Source organism: Ambystoma mexicanum, chromosome 12 (genome assembly GCF_040938575.1).
Source record: "Ambystoma mexicanum isolate Mex_15411 chromosome 12, UKY_AmexF1_1, whole genome shotgun sequence".
Taxonomy (NCBI): Eukaryota; Metazoa; Chordata; class Amphibia; order Caudata; family Ambystomatidae; genus Ambystoma; species Ambystoma mexicanum.
The window spans coordinates 518,682,171-518,704,481 of NC_090936.1; the positions used below are offsets into that span (position 1 = coordinate 518,682,171).

The window sequence follows — 22,311 nt, forward strand, 5'->3', positions numbered from 1 at the left end:
TTTTAGATTGCATTTTAATTTTCCCACCTGATTTTCTAATTGCTCCTATTTAGAGACACATGACCAGCTCTCTTTTGCATTCGATCCTGAGATCAAGTGGTAGTAGTGGCCAAGTCCTTAATGTGATGAATCCTGCAGAGTCTTCACAGAATCCCAGCCTAAAGTCTCCGTCAATTTGGCAAGGGAAAGGCAGCCGCTACCTGATCCTAACACTGGGGGTGCTATTAGGAGGGAGGATCACATGGGAGGAGAAGGCTGTCAAGGGAATGTTGTGAATCCATCAGGAGGGACACAGTCCTCATCCTCTTCTGAGGATGAGGTTTCCCTAGTGCCTGAATATTTAATGGTATGTTGTCACAGTAGGGATTCCCCTCCCAGACTTACCCAAGGTGCCAAGATATAAGAACCCTTTTTGTAAACATTAAAACGATGTATATAAGGGTTAGGGAGTTAAAACGACTACTTCTAGTAGTTGTGATTCTACATTGTGTTTGCGTTATAGACCCAAGAGAAAACCATCACTTCCTTTGAAATCTTCCCTTAAATACACATCCTATAAATCACTATGAACAACTGTACTCCTCCCAAACAACATCCATTCACGATAAATTGGTGAGATACCTGGATGACATCCTGTTATACGTGCAATATCCGAACCTGAACCTCCCTCCACTGATGCATGAAATTATGGAATTTGGAGAGCTCTCGGGGCTCAGGATTAATTGGAGTAAATCCAAAATACTACCAATGACCCCAACAGTAGCTCAGGCTGATGTTGGTAAGGAATTCCGCTGGTGCCCACAAGGCATTCGCTATCTGGGAGTACAGTTGACTACTGATGTGGTGGATCTCTATTCCAGCAACTATACTAAGACAGTGGAAGAACTTGAACACAAGGTAGACTCATGGATATGACTACCTATGTCCCAAGCAGCCCATATTTCACTTGCTAAAATGGTTATTCTCCCCATATTACTGTATATATTCACTAACGTACCTCTCTTGCCCCCCCTAACTTCTGGTCACATGTAAAAGATCTAATAATCTGGTTGGCATGGGTGGGCAAAAACGCGAGGATATCCTATTACACCCTGGTAATGCCATATGAACAGGGGGGCCTAGAATACCCTGACATATACTTATACTATCTAACAGCACAGTTACAGTACGTTGCAGGATGGGGGTCCTCCACCCCTGACCTTCCACACAGCGTCCTGGCCAGGGAAGCAGCGTCCCCGGACGACATGCTGGGGGGGCTCTGGGTCACACAACCACGGGTTTCACAGTGGGAGGTCCAGCCAACAATGGTGACTTGCAAGGCCTGGGAACGGATAGTACAACTGACCGGGGCTGGGTCAACCTATTCCCTGAACTTCCCACTGTACAATGTTCGGGGCGTACCTCTTACTCATGAGAGATCGTTTCAGGTCCACTTCAAAAGCTAGGGGTACGTACACTGGGAGACCTGGTATAAGATGGGCAATTTATACCCTGGCAAACGCTCCGTACTAGAGGGGATTGGAGAGCAGTGACACTGTTAATGTATTATAGGGTAAGGGAGACACTCCGAGCTAGATGGCCTGAATTCCCCCAGGCACCAGAGATCCACCCGGTTCTACAATACACACTGAATCCATTGACATCCCAGAAACTGGTATCTACTATAGACAAGCTGACAAGGGCAAGATGCCTCCTCCCTACCGGAACTTCAAGGCTAATTGGGTAAGTGACCTGGGGGAAGTGTTCAGTGATAAAAACTGTAAACTCATCTGCCTGCAAACACGTACTTTATCCATAAATCACAGATTCAGGCTGACACATTATAAATACCTCCACCGGTTTACTACTCTCCAGACAAGCTACATACACTATACCCTGATAGACTGCCAGCATATTCGAGATGCAGTGTGAAACCTGCTGACTTTTACCATGTGGCATGGGTATGCCCGAAACTGTGCACCTTTTGGGAGGGAGTGGAGGTGGCCATGACGGAGATGCTAGTAACAAAATGGGTATTTACTCCGGCAGTATTGCTTGTAGCATTGATTGAGGGGGGCTCCCGTGGCGAGAGGAAGCTACTGGGTATGGCATCAGTGACGGCTAGGTATATAATAGCAACCACATGGGGGAAGCGCACAGCCCCAGGGTTTTCCAGGTGGGTGGAATACATGCATATGATTGAACAAAGGGAAACTCAATTTGCGCAAATATTACCAGGAAGCAGCCAACCGATAAACTACTGGCCGCCCTTCCGCCAGTACTATGCAGATTGGAAACATAGCCTGCAGTCAGGGGAGGACGACTCGCCATAAATTCAACCTGTGACAACACCAGAGCCACCCCAAATCTAACAGAGCTGGGTGTGATTGCGAGTGGTGAGGTGGTAAGGCTGCTAAGGATCTGGACCTTATAAGACACGAGCTGTAAGGCCCCACGAACGATTAGATTGGAACTGTTCCACTGTCTAACTATTGACCCTGGAGTGTCAAATATAATTGCTGTTTCACTACTTGTCGATAGGGGGAGGGAGGGAAAGGGGAAGTTTGGGAAGTTGTGTATTGGATGCTGAAGTATACCATGGTATGTAAAATGAAAATGTCAATAAAGAAAGTTGGAAAAAAAGAAACCAAAGAAAATATGTGTAACTTCACTTGTTTTATGCTACTGCACTTTGCCCGTCAGCAAGCAGACTCGGCAATGCTCTCATGCTGCTTATAAATACTCATCTGCTTGCTCCCTCCTCATCCCATTTGAAACTTATTTCTTTGTGTATGTTTTTTAAACTCACTTCGTGGGTTGGTGTGCCTTCTGCAGAGATTGCATTGTGACCAGCAGTCTGCCCCACATTTTAATCATTCTAAGGTTGATAGGTAGGTATAATTAGAGAAGGGTAAGAATAGACCCTGCTATTTAAGCACCAAAAACCAAATGTTTGCGGTTTGCAGTTTTATTTGTTGATAGGGAACAGCGCATCAGCAAGCTTGCAAACAGGCAGTGGGTGCCTTTACGTAGTACAATGAATATATGATAAACGTGAGCCAGGTTGAGTGGGTAAGGCGTTAGGGGGGATAAATATGGAACAAAGTACCAGAGCGCTATGCATCGATAAACTGGTGATTTTAGACCTGTTGCCAGTATTTACATTGATAAATATTAACACAGTTTAGGCCTAGTGGGAACAGAAAGGACAGCTAGACAGTCTCCATACGGGGATGCAAGTCACCACTTCACTTGCAATGAGAGCAAGCTTGAGGCTGGTATTCTACACTTCCACTGACTGAAAAGCTTTGACGGTAGAGGGAGAGCATTTTAGTGGTGGGAGGCAACAAGGAGAAGGAGCGGAAGCAGTAAGCAGCTGAGGTGAGGCATGGGATAGAAGTTGGTGAAGGTTTGGGAGTGGAGAGTTTGATTCAGGGATTAAAGGGAGATGGTTTCTGCCATGTGGTGAGGACAATTCCATGGATGTGTTCAAAGTCAAGGAGCAGAAACTTCAAGGCAGAAATCTTGCATGGAGACTCACCCAGTGTGGTGACAGTATGCTAAGGTAACAGAAGATCAGGGTAGGTTGTGGAGGGTGCGTGCAGTGAAGTTGAATACCTTGTTGAAGGGAGTGAAGGATTATAGGAGAAGGCTAAGATAGGCTGCAGCAATAATCAAGTTTACTTAAGACAAGACCAGAGTGGGGATGAGAGGTTTAGCAGAGTGGTGGGTGAGGTGCAAACAGATTTCCTGAAGGAGGAGGATTCGGGCACATTGGCAGTGATTAAAGGATGTAGTGTGAGTTTGCTATCAAAGAGGAACCAGAAGTTGTGAGAAGTGCGGGGGAGATGGAGTAAGGGAATCAGGAGGAAAAGAGATTAGTGAGAGGAGAGCAGGGTTGTCATTGGAGGCTGGGAGAAAATTGACTTGCATCTTGGAAGAGTTAGGCAGCAGGTAATATAATGCAATTCAGTGGCCAATGGCAGAGAGGCAGTTGTTTTTGCGATCCAACATCTTAAGTGTGAAGGAGGGAAAGGAGAATATGATCTGGTTGTCATCAGTGAAGTAGTGCTAAGAAAATCCAAATGAAAAGATGAGATTGCCCAGGCAGTAGGTATGTAGAGTGAACAGGAGTGGATGCAAGAATAATCGTTGGGGGATGCCTCGTGGAAGAGGGAGAAAGTGGTGAATTACCAAGAAATAGAGCAGGAACTGTGTGAGATATAGGCGGCTACCCATTTCAGTGTAGTATTCTTTAGACAAATGGAGGATAAAGGTAGGAGGATGGAGGGATGATCCATATTGTGAACAGATAGATCCATAAGGGTGATGCCCTACGAAGTTGGAAGGACCTTGTGTGAATTCAACACATAATATTCCTTTAAGTTATGCTAATATATTCTATAAATTCATTACAATTTTTCAAACATTTCTTGTATTGAATCCTCTTGCCAACTGTTGTAGAGCTCAAAAGCAGTTCTTTATTTGCAGAGGCACTTGTGGGTCATAGTTTGTCCAATGCATTTCGGTCTTTTGACCATCTTCAGGGACTCAATTCTGACCACTTTGTCATGGTAATAATAAGTTTGATTGTCATCTGGAGTTCTGCAGTGGTTCTAATCACTGCATACCGATTGTGTGAACCCTCATTAACATTTATGATCCCCGGGAGGCCTAGAATCTGGTTAATGGGTATAAAGATGACTGTTTTAAAATAAACATAAATCGCTATAAGGTTAATGCACTTGAGTTTCAATTTAAAGACAATCTAGAAAATGTTCATTTGAATGACTGGAAGGCATTCATATCTAGTATAGATCTTAGAATTGAAGATGGGTTCCCCCAGCCAATTTACTTGGACCATTGGTTTTCTTAAATCCTGGCTAGACTGTGTATTGGCACAGAACGTGCTATTTAATTACATCAGAACATTCAAACTTGACCACAATACGCCTAGCGATCAAGCTGCTATTAAATTTGTGATGCAATCCAGCAACAAAAGAGCGGATGATCATTTGCCTGGGGATTATTCAGTAAAATGGCTGCCAACAGATTAATTTGGATAGAAAAACATGTTGTAAAGATAAATGAGCACATTATGAAAACAATTGTTGACATTGAATGCACTGACGATTTTAATTTTGGAGCATATTATGAGCAGATGGATAAAATATTGGAAGTAATGTCTAAGAATGCCTCTAATACAGGAAGAATATACAATGTTGTTATAGCTCACACGAAAAGACAATTTAGGTCTAATGTGCGTAAAGTTAATAAACTATGTTTGACAACAAATGAAATACAAGAAGCAATTGTTAAATTAAGAATGAACTATAGAAGTAAAATCAGGCAGCACAAAAATTCTGTGTCTTGTGCCGAGCAGCAAATTATGTTCAATGCCAGGGGTAGTTCTGCCGGACGGAAATTTTGGTAAATCTACAAACGTCATACCTCTATCTCTGAAGATTGTTGGATGAGATATGTTAACAATATATATGTAAGAGAGACAAAGAAATGGTGCCTAAGGTGGCATCTGAGTATAATGGGGAGGCATTCACCATATCTACTGATGAAATCATGGAAGTCATTTTAAAATTAAGATCTTCTATAGGCTTCAGTGAGATTTCATGTACAGGACAAATTCTGAATTCTTGGAAACGCTCATTGCTAATACCTATCTAAAAAATAAAAGGAGCCAGAGACAGCCCGTCCAATTACAGAATCCTGGCAATGATAGATTCCTGTGCCAAGATCTACAGCAAATTGTTGTTAAATTATATTAATGCTTGGTTAGTAGAAAAGAAGATACTCAGCAACCAACAATCCAGATTTCGAAAGGGCTACAGTACCATGTCTAATGTCTGGGTTTTACGTCATCTTATATGTACTACATTGCTATCAAAAATTGAAACGCTGTATATTTGCTACATAGATTATAGCAAAGTATTTGACACGGTTAATCGCCAAATTCTCTGGGAAAAGTTGGAGAAAGGCAGATTACATTCGCAAATATTATACTTTGTCAAATTACTGTATACTAATAACATGGTTCAGTTTAGAAGTGATTAAGAGGGTAAGATAAGTGAACTAATTCCTGTGAACTATGTATTAAAACAAGGTTGTTCTTTGGCCCCAATATTTTTTAACATATATATTTCAAACCCTGAAAAGAGCTTTTATTGACTGTAATAACCACCCTTCTCGTGTAGGTTTCTTCCCCATTGCCTGGCTTTCCTACGCAGATGATATAGTAATTTATGACCAGACTGCAATAGGCCTACAACAAAGCCTGGACAAATTAGCAACATATTCTGAAAAACATGGTTTGGTTATAAATATATGTCCAAATCCAAAATTATGACGATTAAAGCAAATCGCAAAACTATAAAGAGATTTAGATGGACAATTGATGACAATGTCTTAGAAGAAGTAGAACATTTATTGTATCTTGGAATGATCATCACTAACAACTTGAGTAAAGAGACCCTATCTAAAAACATAATCTGTAAGACTGGTACAAAGTTTAAAGCCACCGGGTCTTTTATTTCACAATCTGGCTGACATTCTATGGCGGGCCTATTGTAATTATATAACACCTGTATTGTTCCTAGTGCACTCTATGGTCTTGAAGCTTATTCTGCCAGAGACTGACTGGCTTAAAGTCTTAGAAGGGAAACTTTGGAGACGTGCCCTGGGTCTCCCTCAGTATGTACCAGCAGAAGCAAAATGTTTCAAACTGGGTCTGACCTCTCTGATTACCCGAAAAAATGATTGCAGCATGCAACTTATATCTTAAAATAAGGTTGAATGCTGGCAATATTGATTCTGTATACTCATAATTTAGTGATCAAAATGGAAATAGGTCTCTCTTTCCAGCCTAGAAAAGATGCTATATTGAGATCTATCTTTTTTTGAAGAAATTGGCTGCGCCCTGATGCATGAAGACAACCTGGCCACAAAATTCAATGAGATTTTTGATGAATTTTATCCATACAAATCAATTTTTGTCTGTGATATATGAGGCTAGAAGTGCTGTGCTAAATGTTACTGTTTATTACATATGGGAAGAGATTATGAACGTATTGGCCTAAATGCATTTTTGCACAAACTGAAGGAAACTTTACACAGGTTTTTAGATATGGATTTCTTTGAGAAAGTTATGTCATCTTTTAATACACTATAAGATGATGAAATCTTTTTAATTTGAATTTTGTAGTCGTGTTCAATATATTTGTATGTTTTATATTGATGATCTATTTCTAACCATTGTATTTACTATATTATTTTATAGTGATAAAGGTTATATTTAACCAAATGACACTTAATAAAAAATAAAAAATAAATAAAAAAAAAATAAAAATTAAGATCTCCTAGAGCTCCTGGCCCTGAACAAATTGCCAACATAGTACTTAAAAGAAACCCTTTTGGATGGGCAGTAATCATTGAAAAACTATTTAAACAGTTAATTAAAATAGGAGAAGCACCTCATAGCTGGAAAAGATCTAGTTTGGTCCCAATCTATAAGAAAAGTTCACATGAACTGCCAGAGAATGTTTGGCTACTTACCATGATTGACCCATTGGGTAAAATATTCTGCCACTTTTTACTAAATAGAATTAATATCTGGTTGGTAAGAAACAATATACTAAAAAAAATTACAATCAGGATTCAGGAAAGGTGTTGATACGTTTGCCAACTTATGGTGTTTGAGCTACTTAAAACGTTCTGCCTGGGTCACATTTAGATAGAATGGAGAATATTAGTCATTTGTCACAACAGATAGTACTGTGTTGATTAGCCACATAAAAGAATTTAGCGAGTAGCCAAAGCACTAACGACCCTGCTTCTACTTCCTCAAACACACCACCTAATCACTATACACGCCCACTCTGCTAGCCAACCTATACCCTAACACATACCCAACACAAGCAACACACACTTACAACAAACAAACCCGGACACTGGACCTTACCCATACAGACAGAACAAGCCAGTGCGCACCACCTTTAACAGCTGCCAATCTACACATAAAACACATAGACACCCCAACATAACAAAGAGTAACATAGAAACATCACAGGCATTGGACCTTACCCGTACGGATACAACAAGCCAGTGTGCACAACCCTAAATACCAGCAATCTGCACATAAAACACACAGACATACCCCAAAACAACAAACCGCCACACAGAAAATATCCCAGGGATTGGACCTTACCCGTACAGATACAACAAGCCTGTGCACGCAACCTACCATCTGCAAGCCACAAAACACACACACATACCAGTCTCTCCTGGTTCTGGACCTATCCTATCATTCTTCCCTCACTGACCAACTTTGTCCTCTTTCTTGCAGAGCAACTTGAGCGCCTCGAGACTGCTCTTGTGTGGTAATGGTGTGCGGTATAAATTAACAAAACATAAGAAGGAACCCTTATACATTTGCTTTGTGGATTACTCCAAAGCTCCTGATACTGGTAATTGGCAAAGGTTGTGGAGTATGTTATATTGCTGGGGGCTAGACTCAGTCACTTTGCACTTTATTAAAGCATTACATACTCATACATATTCACAAGTAAGGACCAACATGGATGTCCAGTTGAGTGAACCTATTAACACCAAATATGGCATGAAGCAGGGGTGGACCCTCGCCCCAGTGCTATTTAACATATATAGAGCTGATCTAGAAGTTGCTTTGAGTAATTGCAAGAATAAGCCTCCAAAGATTGGATGGTTATCTTATGCCAACGATAGTGATGTTTTGTTCGTACACCGATCAGGTTAAAACATAGCTTGACTGCACTTAGCTTTCCAGAAGTAACAATCTTCGATGAAACCTGAAAAAAACAAAGATCATGGTGATCAACAGCAAAAAGAACAAATATAAAAACTATAGATGGAAATTGGAGGATAAGAACATTGAAATAGTGAAAAAATATATATATTTGGGGATTCCCATTTATGACACCTTCGATGCAAAACCTTTAGTCAGTGATACCATAACTAAGGTAAATAGGAGGTTTAATGCCTTTCGAGCCTTCATATCTCATGGTGGTGGGTATTCAATGGAAGAATTGATTAAACTGTATAATGCTGCTATAATCCTGTGTGCCTTATACTGGCTAGAAATACTAAAGGATAGGGAAATGCAAGGAAGGCATGGTATCAACAGTAAGACAGACACAAGTAACCACAGTTGAGGGTGTTTATTGAACTTCAAAAAGGGTTTGAAAAACACCCATCTAATCCTAAATCTAAAGATGGGAGTAAGCTACGACCATCAAAAAATAATAACGCAGTCCTAGTAGTGTCTTGTCAAAATAAAAGGGCCTGTACTAAAAAACCTATTGCCATTTCTTACCTCTAAATACAAATAGTGTGGGAAAAAATGGTATGTAAAAGAAAGAAGTGTTCAAGAAATGATATGTCAGGTTATTCAGGCCATTGGCCTCTCCCCCATTTTTTCAGATTGGGACAAGGCGACATACTAGAGCTTGGCACAGTCTCTTGCTTCTCTAGCACAAGGATGCAGTTCAAACATTAGCATCAGGGCCTTCTGTGCCCAAGTCTCTTTGCCTTTCAAAGTCTCTTGTTTCAGAGGGCCTGACGCAACAAACAAACAAACAAACAATAAATTCCTTTCCTCTTAGGATTTCACATGTACTCAATTTCTCAGGTGATTCACTATTCACCTCGTGTCCCCCTGAGCCGGGCTCAGATCCCCTTTTAACCCAATGCTTGCAGGATTTCCATGTATCCAATTCGTTGGGTGATTCACGGTTCACCCCGGATCCTCCTCATCCGGGCTCAGATTCGTTTTAACACAATGTTCAGTCAGTCTCCCTCTGCCGAGCTCCGGCCAATTAAATTCACTTTAACACAAACTTTCTTTCACTCAAAGCTTTCATTTGATCTCCCTCGATCAGGCTTGAACCAACTCTATCTACTTCGTCATCAAATTTCTTGGCAGTATCAACATCGAAGACTTTCGATTGTGCATATGATTTTTCATGACCCGCTGCAGGACCACTTCGAGTCACAATCCTTTGCCACTCTTTCACTTTTGCCACCTCTCAGTTGGACACCTTAAAGAGACCTTCGAATGAGCACCCACGCGGTGCCGGACCACTCTTTCAAAGGTATTGTACCTTGGTTTCGAAGTTCAATTACTCATCTGTTGTTTGTTGGTTATCACATGCATTTCATACACTGTTCGCTACAGCGCTCACCATACAATGTTGCTGCTTGCAACCTTGGCTTCAACACAGACCGGTCTGCTATCTGCCTCCCCAACTCACCGGCTGTGTTGATTTCACTGGCGCTGCTTTGTTGTGGGAGCCAAGGACAGTACCACAGAAGCAGATGATTCTCCCCGCATTGATTATTCTCTGAGAAACCTGAAGGTGTCTGCCTATCTAGTCCCCGGGGATCTGTCATCCAGGTGGCCAGGACACGGCCATCGCTATTAGATCCAGTCCCTGAGGGTGGACCAGTGAGGGAGGATCACCTGGATGGGGGGTCCTGTGGAAGTGGGACACTGACGGGTGAGACGTGGTATTCCGATTCTTTTTATACCTTTTCTCCATCCTACCACGTAGGACATTCAAAAACACTGCCCCCCCTTTTCTGACATGAACACTTTCGCATAACATGACCGACAATGGACTAACACCTGAGCCGTTTACCTGACATGTCCCAATACAAGGGTCAGGTAATTGAACAGAATCACACACATCTGACAGCCCTTTCCCTTCCCCACAGGGATAAAAGGTGAACCATGAAAGCACAGGAAGAGCAAGGCAGATTGCACGACACGCAAGCTAACTCAGCACGGCAGTTCAAGAGGAGGAGAAAGATGGCGCATACCGAGGGGGTGACAAGGAGAGAAGCAACCTTTCCCTTTATGACCAAGGCCTGTGAATCCTCCACAGAAGGAATCATAAGACCGCAAACAATAGCCAGCGTGTGTTGCAGCAGATGTCTACGATACACGAGACCCTCCTCCACTGATAACCAAGCATGGGAGAGATGCTGGTCTGCGTGGTACTAAACTTGACTCGAACGAAGGAAAAGAAACTCAAGCAGTTCGTCACAGGCGGTGAGTCAAGAAGAGAGTCGATAAGAAACCGAACTGTGTTGAACGAAAAGTGGCAAGCCGCTAATTGAACTGTGAAAAGCTTAAAGAGCTATTGATGTAAAAATGGGGAAAACAAGCAACAGAGGAGGTTGACACCACATGGGTGTTCACGCAGGAAACTCTGGGCGATTACCCGATTATTGAAACTACCAGAACCATAAGGCCTTGGGAAAGGCAAGAAGACGGGTCAAAGTGGTCATATGGGGGTCTTGTAAAATCCCCTGACAAGTCGAAAGTCTTTTACCTGCATCTGAATGTGAAGCAAAGGGAAATGCATCCCGCTTGGTGAAATTAAGGAATGAATAGCGTGTTGACAGGAGTGAACCCTACCGAGGGATATCCAAAGTGAATTGTTTGAAAAGACATTAAGACTCGTGAAAGTAAGAAAAGACATAGTGAACCTGAAGGAGGGAGGCTGACATCTTAAAGGGGTCTGAGCCTGAAGGTGGGAGATCCATGGGTGGAAAGTCATCACCCCAAAGCTCATTTTGGAAATGAACTTCTTATTTGTTTGTTTGAACTCATCAGACCCCGGCGGCAAGAGACTTTTTGACAGAAAAGGGACTTAACCACTGGATGCCCTGATTGTTGAAAGCGGAACTGTTAGCTTGTGCTGGGAAAGCTCGAGCGTTTGCTGTGCTCCAAAGTTCCACTTTGTCATGTGCCGAAAAAAAGGTGGTGAAGGGAGACCTCAAGTTTTGCATCCTGACTTATAATTTTTTGAACACTTCTTTCTTAAAGAACATTATCCCACACTTCTTTTTGTATTTAGCGTAAGGATTGGCAATAGATTTATTTTAGTATAGGCTCCTTTAATTTGACACGATGCCACTAGGACTGCCTTATTATTATTTGATGGTCGAAGCTTGCTCCCATCTTAGATTTAGGTTTAGATTAGGCGTTTTCCCACCCTGCATTTCCAGTTTAATAAACACCCTTGAACTGTGGTCACTTGTGTCTGTCTTTACTGTTGCCCCCATGAGTTCCTTACACCTCTGACACACAATGCAAGATTCTTCAGCCTGGTGTCCTGGTCTTACGTTTTCTATTCTTGAGGTTTCATGAAAGTAACGGTTCCTTGTCGAAAATGTTAAGGGCACATCCCTCCTTGCGATCCCCTTCTGTTTTGCTGTCTTTCGTCTCGTGTTAAACTGTCATTTTGGAACTGCTGTTTCCTCATGTGCTTTGCCTCGCTCAGAGTGTGCTCTCGTGCTCCGCCTTTTATCCGTGTGGGGAAGTGAAGTGGAAGTCAGGTGTGCGTGATGGTCAGTAATTGCCTGACCCTGCCTGACCATTGTATTTGGTCATGTCAGGTATATGGTGAAGGTTACACTACCCCACAACACGTAATACCCAATAGACCACATAATGGACACACCCCGTGAGGAATTGAGTCCAGGTGATTAATTGCAGGTAAAACAAATGTATATAAGATAAAGTATGCATGCAGAGAACTCTGCTGCCCGAGAGCGCTCTGCCGACAAATACACGGGCAGCACATTAAAAAGGCATCAAGCGTCAGCTGTGACGCTGCTCTGCTGGTTGAGCGCTCCCTGCTGCTATCTGAGCGTGGTCTGCAGGTCGCAGGTTGGAATCCCGGCAAGGCCAACTCGGCCTTTCATCCTTCCGAGGTCGATAAATGAGTACTAATTTCGGTTGGGTGATATTGTATGTAAATATGTGCTCTGTAAAGCGCTTTGGAAAAAGGCGCTATATAAATCACACATCATTATCATTATATAGGTAACAATTAACAAAGTTGATTGGCTAGGTACGTATACTAATCCCAGCTCCATATGGGATGTCTGGGTTCCATTGGTTACTGTCTCTTCATCAGTCACGGTGCATGTGGTCAGCTGGGCTCATCGTCGCGGTGAAGGTCAGGGCAGAGGGGCGCTACAATGCTATCTGACTAGGCTACTATGACAGGAACTGATTGCATAAGAGTAATGACAAACAAAAATCATTGCATAAATGGGGGTACGTTCAAGTCATTGGCAGATATATTGGCATTCCGACACTTGCTCAAGAGCTCATAAAAAACGCTACCCCAGATCCAGGTGATGTTCTCGTGCGTTTTGATCTACCTGATGCCTCATGATACAGATAGACATGTGTTCGTTTTGGGGAGGACATATTGGTGCATAGGATTATGGCTATGGTGGGTGTCCTGGAACGGTCACTGTGAGGGGCCAGATGCATATCTACATGAAAGAGTATAGGGGCGAGGGACTGGTGGCCCATGGTCTGGCGGGGTGGGGGTCGAGGGAGCATGGGCAGGTTAGTGGAGATGGATGGGCACATGGCCTGCGGCCTGTTCTGGTCTCACACAGTGCAATGAGCTCACCTGACATGAAAGTATACTAAACGTTGCAACAATGAATGGCTGAACTTCCGTGAGAACAGGGCTCGTGTGGAACTGGCAGGAGGCAGAGGGGGCTCGGGCTGTGTGTGCACGGTGCTGGGTAAGGGAGAGCCGTGACTACTGAAAGATCATTCTTGGGCCTAGTAAAAGATGGCGTTCGATGTGGCACAAAATGGAGTTGCTAGGTCATGACAAAGACTTGGTTAATTGTTTGTTTACTAACATCATGTGGTGCAGAAGTTATAGAGGAGGCTTTGGGCGTCTCCCCCCTTTAGCGTATACTACATCTGGTCATTGCGGGAATGGTAAAGGGGGGGTGGGAAAGACCACCTGGCCCTCAACATTCCCCCCTTTCGTTACTCATAAAGTAACGAATACCCTCCCCCAGTGCATCTACATTCCTCAGCCCTTTTTACTGCTTCATCTCAGGCGGGAGTACCTTTTATAGGTATCCATGCTCTACACACTTCTCAAGCTTTCTCCATGCCATGCATACTCTTCGGGAGTGCATGTCATGTAGATACAGCCCCCATCCCCCTCTAAGTCGATCCATACTAGTGTGATAGATTATCAACCTCATCCCCTGTGTTGTATATTGCCACTATGCAGTATTTGGGTTCATCGCTTTCACCTGTTTGTACTTGGGGTTCTCTAGTATCATGAGGTACCTTATTACTATTTTTATTGCCAATAGTCACCATCGTCATCGTATTACTAGGAATGTCCTTTGCACAACAGTGAACCCCTAACTGGCACAGACAAAAGATCAACAGGAGGAAGACGATGATGGGGGCCAGCATTTTCATTGCAATCCCAGTTGAATGCTGTGCTGAGCCAGTCACTTGGTTAAACACTGCCTTCCTTTCTCATTCTCGCTCCCATTTCATGTGCTACAATCATGTGTGAGAGTGTCCCGTTCTCAACATCAAAGAAGGTATGAACATGCAACATGAACTCCACCCTCCATAGCTGTGAGGAGGTCGAGCCTGTAGCGGTTTTGCATCATCATTAGTCTCAGTGCTCTTAGTTCCACCTTGATGACGTTGAACCCCTCTTCAGTGTCATTTTCCAGTTGGATCAGCTCCCAACGAACAATCTGGAGCCACTTGGCATTTGCTCGTGCATGGATGCTTGGGATTAGTGATGCAGAAAATGTCTCTGCTGAGCTGAAAAGTTTATATTCATCAGGAATATGTGCCAGGAGGTTGGAAGAGCCTTTAGAGAGGTAGTTGGATGCTCTCTTTTTGCGTGACACTGGATCTTGCAGATTGTCTTCAGATAGTATGTGAAAGATGGGGGGATCTTCACTGGTAGGGCGGGGTGCCAGTTGCTGTCTGTCAGGCACCACGTCCCCCCGGACATGCTTTTCTGGTATCGCCAGCAGTGCGGAGTGCAGCTTTGCCAGAGCACAGTGGCCCCTCCATGATGGCGGGAGGTGCAGGTATGCCTGTTTGCCACACACCCAGTAATGGTCCATCAAGGCGGCAGTTCCTTTTCACGTGTCCGGGATGACAAGGGTTCTGTTGCAACATGTGTTTGAACCCATTGGTCCTTTTCCCTCCCTGTGAAAGCATAGTCCATATTTTCTTCATGTTGGATCTTTATCGGTTTTTCAAGCGCTGTGACCCATGTCAGCTTTGTGACGTGTTGGGTCCAGGTCTGGGCACATGTGTCATCCATCCATTGCAGTCTCGTCCGATAAGCCACGCAGTGCTTCAGCTTTACACATGACGGTTGCATCTTGCCATTTATTTTCCGCGAACATTGTTTTTTAATTGCGAAAAACGGTTCCTTAAAACAAGTTGCACCTTCAGGTTTGTTCTTGCATATTTTCTCATCTGGAGGGAGAAGTTGTAGATTCACTGTGTGTGCCTGGAGGGTGCTCCTGATTCTACATAGTACGAAGTGAACGAGACACTGGGCTTCTACTATAGGGGTTTCTTGAGGCACTAAAACCTTAGGCGTTCTTGACGCATAGGGTATCAGTGAACATACATAGCAGCTACCATTCATGGCCTGCCTCTCAGTGGTGCTCATGTCTGAGTACCATTTGTTAGACTGGTCCGGATGGCGGAGGTCTTCTTATCCAACCCCAACCCATGATACGCATCATATTTGTACTGTTGCACTTGCCTTTTCCTTCTACTGGACATACTAGTTTGGCATCTAGCTAATGCCCTTGTGGACTGCCTATCTGTGGTACCTCAGGGTTTGTATACGTTCATTGTTTTCAGGTGGTAAATTGGAAAAATACCAGTATTCACATTTACATTAGTCAGTGTTAAATTGCCAATATTGAGAACCTGGGCAGGTACTGTGTGTAACAGTGGGGAACAAAGTATACATTTGATTAACAGTTGAGGTAGGTTTCTTAGTCGGTTGTAGTTTATGTCCTTGTAAACATGGTTGGTGTCAGTGACCCATTACTTTTCATATCACTTGTGATGTCATTCTCATTATTTACCACTATCCCAAGCTGTGGGGTTTCTCTTGTGTGGTTCTTGTGTAGGTTAGTAAGGTTTTGAGATGCATTATGATCCCATATTAGTTTTACCCCAGCCTATATCAGTCTCCCCCTTCCCGTATTAGTGTTTTTCCCTACCCCCTTCTTGTATGTCTCCCCAAATAAAAGATACACCCCAGTATATACCCAGTCAAAACATTATCACAGAAAAAGCAATGGTTGTAAAGTGCAAGCCGCAAGTATAGCTATATGCTCCAGTGGCACCTATTTCATTCCTACGGGGGTTAGTCTGTTTTCTCTCATAGCGAGCTATCCGTGAGAAAGTGTTTGTGTTGTAAAAGGGAGGGGGCGGGGCGGAGTTCCTAAGTATTTTACCTGGTAGGATGGGGTAAAGGTGTTACAGGGAAGGGGATACTGCATCTCACCATCTGGTGTCCCACTCCCACTTCTCGAAGACTCCTCACCCAGGTGATCCTCCTGCACTGGTCCACCCCCAGGAACTGGATCCAAAAGCAATGGCTGTGTCCTGGCCACCTGGATGAAAGATCACCGGGGGCTAGCGGGTGAGACACCTTCAGGTTTCTCACAGAAATGAAATGGGTAAAAATCTTTGAAGGGAAATTATGGCAAGGAGTATTGGGAGTGTCTCCATCTACCCCTGTCAAAGCTTTATCCCTCCTGTTGGAATTATAAATAGAACGAAGTGGAGCCTATTAAAAAGAAAATGAAAGGAAAGAGTCAAAAATAACTCCAAGATTGAAAGCGGAAGAAGCAAGAGGAAGTTGGTAAAAGCAAAAAGAAATAACAGTGTGAGGTGAAGGAAAAAGAACCATATAAGCTGGAAAAAATAGAACCTGTGTTTTAGAAGGATTGAGGTTTAGTGACCTGGCAGACATCCAAACCTGAATAGCCAGTTCACAGGCAGAAATAGGTGAACGAAGAGATCCCGAATAATACGAAAACAAGAAAGATTTGAGAATCAACAGCAGAGAAATGAGGAGAAACATTAAGGAAGGAAATAAATAATAGCCAGTGGAATCGTTTACAGCGCAAAGAGAAGGGAACCGAGCACAGAACATTAGGGAACCCTGTATCAAAAGACAAAACTGAGATTTATCAGACCAGGAAACCAAAAGCAATTTGATCTGCAGCATGAGGACACAACCAATTGTGAACAGTTCTGCAAACACGCAGAGGAGACAGAGTAGAAGAAAGGATAGAATGATCAACAATATCGAAATCAGCAGATAGACAAGAAGAGTGCGTAACATACTGAGCAGAAAGAATCGAATGTGAGATATACAAAGGAGCTGTCTCTGTGGAATAAAAAGGGTGAAAGCCACATTGATGTAAAGGTAAAAGTGAGTAGAGTTTTCGATAAGTAGATACTTTAGTATATACCACACGTTTATCTATAAAAGGAAGAAGAGAAATAAGATGGAAATTAGAAGTTGAAGACAAATCACGAGATGGGTTCTTTTGGAAAGCAAGAATAGTAACAAGCTTGAATTCTGAAGTAAAGATAGCACCAGTGAAATGGGTATTACATAATTCTGTTAGGTAAGAAAGCAATAACAGGTAGACATAAGTAATCCGAGGGGAGGGTAAAGGATCAGAAGGGAAAGCAGTAGCATGGGCATGAGCCAAGTAGCTGGCAACGTCAGATTCAGTAACAGAAGAGAATGCAGTCGTAGGAGGAAGGGCAGGAGGGAGGGAAATAAGAAACCACAGAATCAGGAGTAGATTTAGGTGAGCAGGAATTAAGAAGTGCAACCTTGGTAGTAAAATAATTTCCAAAATCAGTGGCCAAAAGAGAATAAGAAAGAGAAGGATCTGGTTGGGAAAGAATGTGGTTGAGCAGTTGAAATAGTAGATGAGGATGAGGAGAAAATGAGTAACAGGTCAGCATAATATTGTTTGTTGACGAACAGTATAGAAGAATCATAAGAAGCATAAAGAGAAGGTATATTTTCCTACAGCTGCTTCCAACGTATTGCAGACAACAACAAAGAGAGTGGAGCGTGGGAGTAAGCCAAGGATGTGGCTTTCTGTAAAGGATAAAAAGGCTTAGCAGGACAAATGGAATCAAGAGCCAAACGAATAGCTGATGAAAAGGATGATGTAGTACAGTCTGTAGAAAGAGAAGAAATGCATTAAGTTGAGGAAGAGAGGGAGTAAAAGTGGAAACAAATGCAGATGAGTCAAAGAAGCGCAGACCATAGAGAAGAAAAATGGCAGCAGGGTGATAGGAGGTTTCAGAGAGAAAATAGATAAGGAGAAGGAGTGTAGTTAGTGATCAGAAGAATGAACAGGAAAAGCCAGAACTGCTGAAACTGAAGGAATGGTAGAAAAAATCTAATTGTGATCTGAGCCAGAAAGATGAGATGGAGGAGTTGGAATTTGATAAAAGTAATATGAGTTAAGAAGTGAAAGAAGAGGTAGAAATATTAATAGTAGAGAGGTGATGATTAAAGTAAGCTACAAGAATATTAAGAGTATCAGAACGAAGGACAAACAAAAGAACAGAATCAAGATCATTACACAGAGAAAGCAAGCAACCAGGATGGCAATAGATTATCAGGAAAACAAGAGGCTTAGGTCTAATAAAAGGAGAGTAGTGAGATTTGAGACATGAAAGGGGAGGGGCAAGTCTTTGTAAGAGACTTTAAATTACATTTTAAAAAGAGGTCAAGAACATAATGGGTTTTATTGCACACAGACCGTGCATCCCATAAAGACAGAGGGATAGAAGAAGTGGAAGAAGAGGAACTACGAGGCTCGTAGTAACTACCAGACCTCTTCTTCCCTCTCTTTCTGCTTGGACCAACTTGGTTCAGTTCCCTGCCAAGTATGGAGCTTAGTAAAAGTATCTTGGGGGTCCCAGACCTCTGTTTCTCTCTCTTTTTGCTTGGGCCAACTTGGTTCGCTCCCCTGCCAAGTATGGTCCTTAGTACATTACTCTGTGATGTCCCTTTTTCGAATGGTAGTGGGCCCCAGATGCCACTTGTTTATGTTTGGGTATTTGGAGCCCTCTTATCTAAAGTACCACTGCAAGGAAGATGGCTTGTGTGGTTCTAATGTAGTGGGTCCCAGACCCTCTTCTTTTTGTGTGGGTACTTGGAGCCATCTTCTCCCAAGGACCACCATGAGGAAGATGACTCGTGTTGTTCTCACATAGTGGTGGTTCCCAGACCCCTCTTCTTTGCCTTCGGATACTTGGGGCCCTTACCTCCCAAGTACTGCCACGAGGAAGATGACTTGTGTTGTTTTTGTTTGGTGGGTTCCAGGCCCTTACGCTTTTCTTTTTTGCCGAACAGACCTGGTTCACTTTCCTGCCAGGTACTGTGACTATGAAGATGCGGACTGCACCTTCTTAGTTTCCCACCAGCCAGCCCGAGTGCTCCCCCAACATTGCAGTGGGCACGTGTCTGCCCGGGAACACCACAGTCTCAATCTTTCTCTGGGCAGTGCAGTATTCCTTTCACACACTTCCCAGGCTTCAGGAATACCGGGTGCTTCTCTCTGCCAGCTCGCCTTCTGGTCCTCCACCTGTGGACTGGCCCCGGTCCTTCCAGCTCTCCTCTTGATGTCCTGGTTTGTTTCCTTCCACCCTCCTGCACTGCGCTAGCTGTTCCAGGGAAGACTAGACAACTGATTCCTTAGTCTCTCTTCCTTTTCTACTCAGCATTGCCCAATGAGCAGCTGGCAAATACTAGACTGCTCATTATGGTTCCTAGGAGTACTCTTCATGGCTCTGCACCTCCTCCCCCTGTCTCAGTACTTTTAATCTGCATGTTCTCCTGAGAGTCAATGGAGTTCTTCTTCGTCGCAGTACTTCTACCCTTGATCTCCTTTGGGTCTGTTGTACTCTTCATAGTCCCAGTACTGTTAATACTATGGGTGTAAAACACGTACATGGGGAGATAGGGTAAAGGAGGGTTAGGTTAAGGGAACCGGGTGTTATACCACATTCTCCTCTGAAAGTCATCCCTAGTCCCGCAGGGGATTCCTCCCCATGAGATCCCCCCGCTGAGTACCACCCCCAAGGGGACTATCAAGTAGCGGCCTCACCTCCCTGGCCTCATGTCAAAGGGCTACCCATAGGGGAGAAGGGACGACATCGGAGGAATCGTTGCAGGGGATATGAAAATTTAAATTGTAAAATGCTACGCTAGCAAAAGAGAGACTGAGGAGGTAGATCATATCATCCCCATCCCTTCCTCTCCCCTTCCGCGCACCTTTATATGTACGTATATATTATCTAAATGTTCTAGGACCAGTTAATTGTCTGTCCTGCCCCCCCCCCCCTTCTATGCCCCCAGTGTTTCTCGCCTCCCCCTCCCGAGCTTGGTCGCAACTATAACACTTCATGCACTTACACTAGGAGAAATGTCATCAGTCCTAGTATTCTAGTTTTCTTTCTCTATTTTGATCATTCAGAATATTCAAGTTCTAAGAATGATTACTGTATCCCCTGGTTGCCTTCCCACCTTGAAACGCTTTGAAGCACTTCAGCTGTGTATAAGCGCTGTATAAATAAACAATAAATAAAATAAACATATTTCGGGTTTATAATCTCAAATAGGAAGCAGTGAGGTGTCACTAAAGACAAACTTTCTGTAAGAATTAGTGATTTCACAATACAGATAAGAATCTTATTGGGCAAATGCTGCTACTAGTCCCTCCAACCTTTAATTGAATTATTGAAAACAAATGTTTCTTCAAGTACTATTTATGGGTTGGAACTACAGGTATTCAGTAACTGGAATTGGTTAATTGCATTGGAAGCTAAGATTTTGCACTCAGTGTTGGGTCTTACTGCATCACTCCTGAATGCATTGGTATGATTAGAGTTAGGGTTAAGATCCTGGTCGTACATGATCAAATGGAATAAGGTGAACTTGTATATAAAATTGTGTGAGAGGAAAGGAAAAAGCCTTTTTACAGTGTTGGGCTTAGTTGCACATCAAGGCTTTGAACAGTCATTGCAGGAGTTCATATCCAGATGTGAAGGATAACTTGCGGAAGTTAACATAGAATTCAGTTGGACAACATTGAAAATAGGGAGATAATATTAAAGCAGAAATTATTCAGAGAATATGCAAATTGCCTCCCAGTAGTAGAGTCACCAATGGCCTATATCCAAAAATGTCCATTTTCTTCTTATAGGTCACAGTTTTTAAGGTATCGTACACACACTTGAAGTAATTGTTCCTCGTTTAATATCCCCAAGAATAATGCACCTGCTGGATTTGTCATAAGGATTACTTAGATTACTTGTGTCATCTGTTACTAGACTGTATTGTTCTAGTTCAGAGAAGGCCGACAAGATTATTTTGAGAGATGTATTCACTCCGAAGATGGTGTCCTGCCAGAAACACTCTGGTTCAAATTAATGAATGGAAGGCAACTCTCCCGGACAGTGGTATCTTTCCTGGGAGAAATATTTATTTTCTTAGGAGAATAACTAAAGTCTATGAGTTTAAGGTAAAATTATTCTTAGTTTACTAGAAAGGAACTGCTAGAGGGGTAATTCAGTTGCACATGCCACTCTGAAAGGCAGAAACACTTTTCTGTGTACAAGGTTTTTGTTCAAATGTATTTTAAGAACTGTAATCCAATCATGTTAGGTGAGTTTATATAATTGCACCAAGTCACTTTAATTGGTTGATGCCCTCACTCTTTTTGTAAACAGGGCTAGTGTGTTATGTTTGTTTCTTATTTACTATGAATTGGTTGTTTTGGTATTTAACAGCTCATGAACTTCTTAATATTTGAACCTTAGCTATCCTCTAGTGTTCTTTTTGAGGTTTAAGTATTGTATTTGTCATTTACAATGTTTGTTCTTGTTAAATTATTATCAGGTTTTGAAATGTTTTATCTGAAAGGTTTACTTTAAAAACTATATCACAATAAAAACTAGTTATTTAAAACACTATATCCCACTATGGTATCCCCTGAGAATAAATATCCCTATGTCCTAAGCAGCATCTGCTGTCCTCAGAATGTTATTTGGGGCCATTGCTGCTTCATATTAGTTAAACATACAACGTGCTGTGATTTTGCCAATTTAAATCCATATAGCTTCCTCCACCATGATAAGGTTACCATGACCTCTGCTGTAATTCTATGGACCTTGTGAGACCTTATGAATGGCAATTTAAGGTGTTTAAAAATGATCTGGGATTTGGGAGTGGTAGATTATGAAAAATAATTATGAAAAATGTACAAAAGCAGTCATTGGACCAGCATTTAAATAAATACAATTCTCTGGGGCATAGAGATTGTGGTGACCTCCCACCCCTAACACTGAAGGTTTACCTTAATACTTACAAATAGAATGCCTACTGTCATATTGTTGATCAA

General features: G+C 42.6%; 1 protein-coding gene across 3 annotated transcripts in view; it reads left to right on the forward strand.

The window, feature by feature from the left end:
• The window catches only part of LOC138513728 (peptidyl-prolyl cis-trans isomerase G-like), a 400,359-nt gene that overhangs the window by 306,605 nt on the left and 71,443 nt on the right, over positions 1-22,311 (forward strand). The gene's annotated exons all lie outside the window — the stretch shown is intronic.